The sequence below is a fragment of the Elaeis guineensis genome, chromosome 6 (assembly GCF_000442705.2).
Source record: "Elaeis guineensis isolate ETL-2024a chromosome 6, EG11, whole genome shotgun sequence".
NCBI classification, from domain to species: domain Eukaryota; kingdom Viridiplantae; phylum Streptophyta; class Magnoliopsida; order Arecales; family Arecaceae; genus Elaeis; species Elaeis guineensis.
The window spans coordinates 21,336,831-21,344,078 of NC_025998.2; the positions used below are offsets into that span (position 1 = coordinate 21,336,831).

The following is a 7,248-nucleotide window of genomic DNA, read 5'->3' on the forward strand; positions in this document are numbered from 1 at the left end:
AATACAAGATAATTAACTTCCAAATTGAATCTTCTAGCTACACCCAATGGTAGGTGTGCTTCCTTGAATCCTTCATCTTTCACCGTACAGATAGTGGCAGGATAGCTGGAAGGCTTGATCTAAAAACTTTAAGAAAGAAAGATAGATGGAAGTATGGAGATAATGAAAAAGAAGGATAGTGGCATTAGGATTAGGATCTCTCCTAAATTTGATAGAAGAAATGCTAGGGTTAGGACCTCCCCTAGACTTCTTGGGTATAGAGAAGAGAGGGGGAAAGGATGGCGGCTATGGAGAGGATGTGAGGAAAGGATGGAGGCTTTAGAGTGTTGAGAATCTATCAAAGGAGGAGAACATGAGGCTTCATTTATAGAAGAGGGAGTGGGTTGTTAGGGTTTAGCATGAAGAAATAAGCTGCGTGAAATCTTGGATGTTAGGAGTTCTTTTGCATGAGGACTTTGAGAGGAGGCACATGGAGTTTTGATGAGAAAGGTTTCAACACCAAAGGGTGTGGAATATGGCATGAAAAATAGAGGAGAGGAGGTGGGGTGTGAGACTTGAGTTGGGGCAGCACTTCTTTCCTTCTTTTCCTTCACATGAAAAATTTCACACTAAAATTAGGTTGAGGTGGCACTTAAGGGCTTTGGATGTGATGCCAAGTTGCTTCTAGGCTTTTTGGAGTGATGCCTTCAAAGTGAGCCATTAGATGGAGTGCTCTGCTTATTCTCCATTGATTGATTATTTGTGTTTACACTTGGATCTGGATGAAATGTTATCCTCTAATCTGGACCCTTAATTAGAGAAGTTACTTCTTGGTCTTTGATCTTGAGAGCTTATATCTGATCTCTTCATAAATAAATCATGTTCACACTCGGATTTGATTAGCCCTTGAGCTAGTTGCCTGGTTCACTTGAATCTATATCAAATTGAGTTCTTTTTGCTTGTATCGGCCCATTCTCTTAATTTTCTACAAAATAAACTAGAGAGTATCAAATTTTTAATAAATAATGAGTAATTAAATAAAATAATATGTCTGACTTAATTTAAGTATTTATCACACCTCCTAGCTTGAACTTTTCTCATCCTCGAGTAAAATAGATAAATCAGCAATATGCACTGACTCATCCTTGAATTAAAAGTTATCCTACACACTCCTAAAGGCAGTTGATATCTGACTAGATCATTAAAAAGATATTTTATTAGAATACTAATTCAACTCAGTAAGTGATTGAGTGTTAGCCATAGAAATTATTGAAGATGTTCTTTCACCAACTCTCCACTCTACTCTTTAAGTCCTCTAACTTGATGTAAGCTAGATTTATTATCTTTTTATAATTTAGTTTTTTTATTATCTACTATTATGATTTTTTATTTTTATTTTTATTTTTATTTATTTTTATTTTTTTAAAAAGAGTCTAGTGCAATATCTTAGCCTCTTGAGCTTTTTAGTTGATCCTTGTAACAAGCTTTCGATCAATGACTCTCAAGCCAATTGACTTTAGAGTTTTAAGTATAAAATATCCCTCAGACTTACTAACTCGAGTCTAAAAAAAGCTATGAGATGAGATTGACTCTATAACAGAATTCTTGACATCCCCACCTTTTGACGTGAGCCACAGCACTTAGATGAAGAGACCCGATTACTTAATGAGACAATGCTAAATTTTTTTTTAAAAAAAATAAAGAGAATTTTTACATATCTCGATTTTTCCATCCATATCCTCATGAAGTAGATTCTTCATTGAGATAGATAAGAAAAGAGTTCTAGAATCACTCCAAAATTTGACTTGATCTAAAACCTACCATTCATTATATTTTCTTAATAATTTGCCCCTTAGTGTCTCTAAAATTATCTAAATCATTAAATATTCATTGATTAGGATGCCTAATTAACTTTAAATCAAGACAAAATTTGGATATACAAGATTAATGATTTTTGACTATACTTGAGGACTCAATTAAATTAGTTATTCTTCTCCTCCCAACTTAATTTTTATTATCCCTAATGAAAGAAGAGAAGCATAACAAAGCCAAAATAAAATATAACAAGAAAGGATACCACCAGAGTTTGATGTATGCATTCATTGTTGGGTAAGAGATCTTTCATTGCTATGCGTGGTGTGTTCTTGACTCTAGTTGGCATAGATGTGATGTGCCCCCCAACTTGGTTAATATCTTTCTCAAGGATTCCTATGGAATGAAAAAAAAAATTAAAAAAAAATACATAAGCTGGGTTGCCTCCCAATAAGTGCTAAGTTTAACGTCTTTAGCTAGACTGTGTTCAGTTTCATATATAGACTGCGTTCCATAAATCAATCGAGTCAACTTACTCACCATCTTTGATTTCATCCACATAATGTTTTAATCGTTGGCTATTCACTTAGAAGGTATTTTTGTATTTAGGATCTTTGATTTCTATTGCTCTATAAGAAAATACCCGAGTTACGACGTACGGTCCATCCCAGCATGAGTGGAGTCTTTCAGAGAATATTACAACCTCGAGTTATAAAGCCACACTTGTTGATTAGATTTGAACATTTTTTGTAAAATACATTTTTCATAATAAGCCTTAGTTCAGCCTTATATATTCGTAAACTTTCGTATGCTTTATTGTGCGGCTCTTTTAATTCGTTCATTGTAGTCTTCTATTACTATCCGCATCTTTCATGTTGAAATCGAATTGCTTTATGGCCCAAAATGTACAGTGTTCTAGCTCTACTAACAAATGACAGGCTTTTTAGAAAACAAGCCGGTAAGGAGACATTCCTATCGAGGTCTTATATGCGGTGCGGTAGGCCCATAATAAATCATCTAATCATCCAGACCAATCTTTTCGATTTGACCTAACCATCTTCTTGAGAATTTGATTGATCTCCTCATTGAATACTTCAACTTGGCCACTACTTTGGGGTGGTACGGTGTGGCAACTTTATGAGTGATTTAGTATTTCTTCATTAAACTTTCAAAGTATCTATTCGTGAAGTGTGCACCCTATCACTGATAATGGTTCTTGAGCAACCGAATCGGCTTATGATGTTCTGTTGAATGAATCTAATTACTATCTTGTGATCATTCGTCCAAGTTGCCATAGTCTCTACCCATTTAGATATGTAATCTACCACAACCAAGATGTATTCGTATCCGTAAGAGGAAGAAAAGAGTCCCATAAAATTAATTTTCCATACATCAAAAACTTTCATGACTAAGATGGGGGATAGGGGCATCATATTTTTTCTAAAAATATGATCCGTTTGCTGACAGTAAAGCACTTATGGCAAAATTTGTGTGCATCCTTTAATAATGTTGGCTAGTAAAACCTACTTTGTAGCACTTTCGTGGCCATTTTTTTCTCACTAAAGTATCCCCCGTATGCATGAGAGTGATAAAAGATAAGTATACTTTGATACTCACTCTCAGGGATACAACGTCGAATAAATTAGTCAGGATAATATTTGAACAATTTGGATTCCTGCCAATAATAATGTTTGACCCATGAGAACTATTTTATCCAATGGGAAGGTACTTGCCTTGTTGCCAAGTAGTTAATGATATGGGCAGACCATGGGGTTTTATCAAAGGAGATTGCAAATAGTTATTGGTCAGGGAATGTCTCCTTAACCTCATCTGTATCCATCATGTGTTCAACTAAGATTTTAGAAATGTGATCAGCTACCACATTTTCGATGTCCTTCTTGTCTCAATTGTTTATATCAAATTCTTGTAGTAGAAGGATCCATCTGATCAATCGTGATTTAATATCTTTTTTTGAGAGCAGATATTTCAGAGTCATGTGATCAGAATATGCTAAAACCTTAGACCCTAACAGATATGAACGAACCTTTTCGAGGGTGAACACTATCGCTAGTAGCTCTTTTTTTGTTGTGTAGTTTAATTAGGCATCGGACAGAGTCTTGCTAACCTAGTAGATCACATGTGGCTCTTTGTTGATTCTTTGACCTAAGACAGTCTCTATTGTGAAATCGAAAGCGTCACACATGATCTCAAATGGGAGGGACCAATCAGGGGTTTCATTATAGGTGCTATTATCAGGGCTATTCGTAGCATGTGGAAGGCTTACAGACAGTCTTCATCAAAAATAAATGGTATATCCTCAACCAGCAGATTGCACAATGGTCTCGAGATCTTGCTAAAGTATTTGATGAAGCATCTATAAAATCCGACATGACCTAAGAAGGATCGTAACTATCGAACCAAGGTGGGGGGTGGTAGTTTTGAGATATCCTCAATTTTGACTTTGTCTATCTCAATCCCTTTTTCAGATATAATGTGTCTCAATACAATTTCTTCTTGAACTATGAAATGGCTCTTTTTTCAACTTAAAATTAGATTTGTCTTCATGCAATGCTTAAGTACTTTGAAGGGTTATGGAGATAATCCTCAAAGGTGATTTCAAATATGAAGAAATCATCTATAAAAACTTCGAGGTATTTATCCACCATATCTAAAAAAAATGATCAGGATGCACCGCTGAATGTAGCAAGTGTATTGTAGAGACCAAATGGCATATATCGAAAAGCGAAGGTGCCATAAGGGCAAGTGAAAGTGATCTTTTCTTGATCATCCGAGAATACAGATACTTGATTGTATCCCAAATAACCATCCAAAAAATAGAAAAAATATTGACCCGCTAGTCGTTCTAAGATTTGATCGATAAAGGGTAATGAAAAATGATCCTTCCTAGTAACAACATTTAGTTTTCTATAGTCAATGTACACTCATCAACTAGATGGTATGTGAGTAGAAAGTAGTTCACCTTCTTCATTCTCCACCATAGTAATACTTGATTTTTTAAGTACTACTTAGGTGGAGCTAACCCATTTACTGTTGGATATGAGGTAGATGATTCTAATATCTGATCACTTTACCACCTCTTTCTTCACTACTTTTTGCATGTTCGGGTTCAATCTTTTCTACATGTCTCAGTGGGGTTTGGCATTTGCCTCACAATGAATGTGGTACATATAGATGGAGAGATCAATTCTCTTTAGATCGATAATAAACCAATCGATAACCTCTTTGTGTTCCTTCAAAACACCAATCAATTGTGCTTTTTAATTCGGGGTCAAATCTAATGCAATGATCATCGGAAGGATGTCATTGGATCCTAAGAACATGTATTTGAGCATGACCAAAAGTGGCTTCAATTCGAGCACAGATGATGATTCTAATGATGGAGCAGTGGGTGTACTGGCTAATGTGGGTAATGGCTCATACTTAATTGTTCATGGGGGAGTGATTTTAGTGTAAGGTGTATCAACTAGACTATTTACTTCTTTGCTATCTCCCTCTATATCTGGTCATCCACTCCAAAGTGTGCCAAATCAGTGTATAGAGAATCGTGTGCAAAAATCATTGACGTTGCTTCCTTTATGATATTTTCAAATGTATCTATTCTGAAGCAACTATTCGTTGATGGACCCTGAGACACACCAAATACATTCAGTCTCAGTTTCTTATTCTTAAATGATATATCTATGACTCCTGTCCTATAGTTGATGCACACATTTGCCATAGCTAGGAAGGGTCTGCCTAAGATAATGAGAATTTGTCTCAGGTTGCCACTCAATTCCATATCAAGGACTAAAAAATCAATCAAAAAATAAAACTCATCTATCTTGATCAAAACATCCTCGAGCATCCCATATGGTGTCTTAATTGATCTATTGGCTAACTGCAAGGTGACCGATGTGGGTTTCAGTTCTTCAAACCCAAAGAGTTCATATACCAAGCCAGGTAAAAGGTTCACACTTACCTCTAGATCCAAGAGAGCTTGCTTAAAGTGAAAGTCCCCTATAATGCAGAAAATGATAGGGGTACCTGGATCTTTAAGCTTTAGAGGGATAACGTGTTGGAAGACAGAGCTAGCCTGTTTGATGAGGCATACTTTCTTTGGGAGTTATGATCGAGATTTATGTTTCTGGGTCGGTCTTATTGATTTTACTAATTGTGTCGATGACCTTCTTATTTCTAAGAGTCATGACTGATTTGATGCGTTCAGAAAAAATTTTGGGGGCATCGAAGCTTTCAACCATGAATTGTCCCCTCGGGTTTCTCTCAGATTGGCTAGGTAATTTTTCTCCTTCCCTTCTACTAAATGCTGTCGCTAGTTGACTGATTTGGGTCTCTAGCTTAGTGATGGATTGCATGTGGGAGTGAAGGGTCTGAGTGTTGACTTCTATTCGTTTTAGTGCTTTCAAGACTTTCTCCTTAAAGTCTGAGTCATAGACCGTGGTGGATGGTTGAGGGGCATTTTGGTAGTATGGTCCTTGCCTATATGTAGGGTTCTGATAGTTGGGTCTACGTGTTGCAGGGCCAATCCTTGGTTGTAGTCTCTAGAAAAAATTCGAGTGGTTTCTCCAGTCGGGGTTATATGTGTTTGAATATGGATCGTTTTCTAGTTTACAAGTTGGTTGGGTTTGACCTTGCTGGACTTGCTCGTGTATGAACTCAGAAAATTGGTATGCAATTGGACAATTACCTACAAAATGGATGGGACTCGAATAGATCAAATAAGTATCTTATACTTGCATTGATGGGGAAGAGGTGGTGTAACCGACTTGCAATAATCGATCAAGTTTTTGAGAGAATATTTTATCCACCCTGTTGTGGATGTCTACCGATTGGCCCACTTCATACAACCCACTTTTTTTGAGTCTCGATGTGGGAGCTTCTCTAAACATGTAATGCAATGAATTCTCACTTGGAGTTTCAAAGAGCTATCAGGCCTCATGCTCACTTTTAAGCATGAACATCCCAGCACAACACGAGTCAACTATTTATCTAAGCTTTTCTGACAAACCATCATAAAAGTATTGGACAAGTTGCCATTTGGGAATGGCATGGTGAGGATATTTTCGAATGAGGTCTTTGAGCCTCTCCCATGTCTCATCGAACATCTCCCCTTCCATCTGAAAAAAATTGATTATGAATTTTTTAATTTGATTAGTTTTTTCTATAGAAAAATACTTCTTTAGGAATTCTTATTGAAGTTGATCTGAGGTCAAAATGGTGATCGAGTCTAAAGAGTTTAGCCAATATTTGGCTTTATCCTTAAGAGAGAATGGGAATAGCTTTAACCTAAGGGCATCATCCAAGAAATTTTGGATTTTGATAGTTGAACAAATCTTAAAATATTTATCCAGATGCTTGTACAGATCTTCATTACTAAGTCCATAGAAAGATGGAAGCTCTTGGATCATACTGGACTTAATCTCATAGTGCGATGCCTCT

General features: G+C 36.4%; 1 non-coding gene across 1 annotated transcript; it reads left to right on the forward strand.

Moving 5' to 3' along the window:
* Positions 1-6,852: 6,852 nt before the first annotated feature.
* LOC114914335 (small nucleolar RNA R71) lies at positions 6,853-6,958 on the forward strand. The gene has a single exon (XR_003801227.1). It is a non-coding gene; the product is annotated as a small nucleolar RNA R71 (small nucleolar RNA).
* Positions 6,959-7,248: the final 290 nt, after the last annotated feature.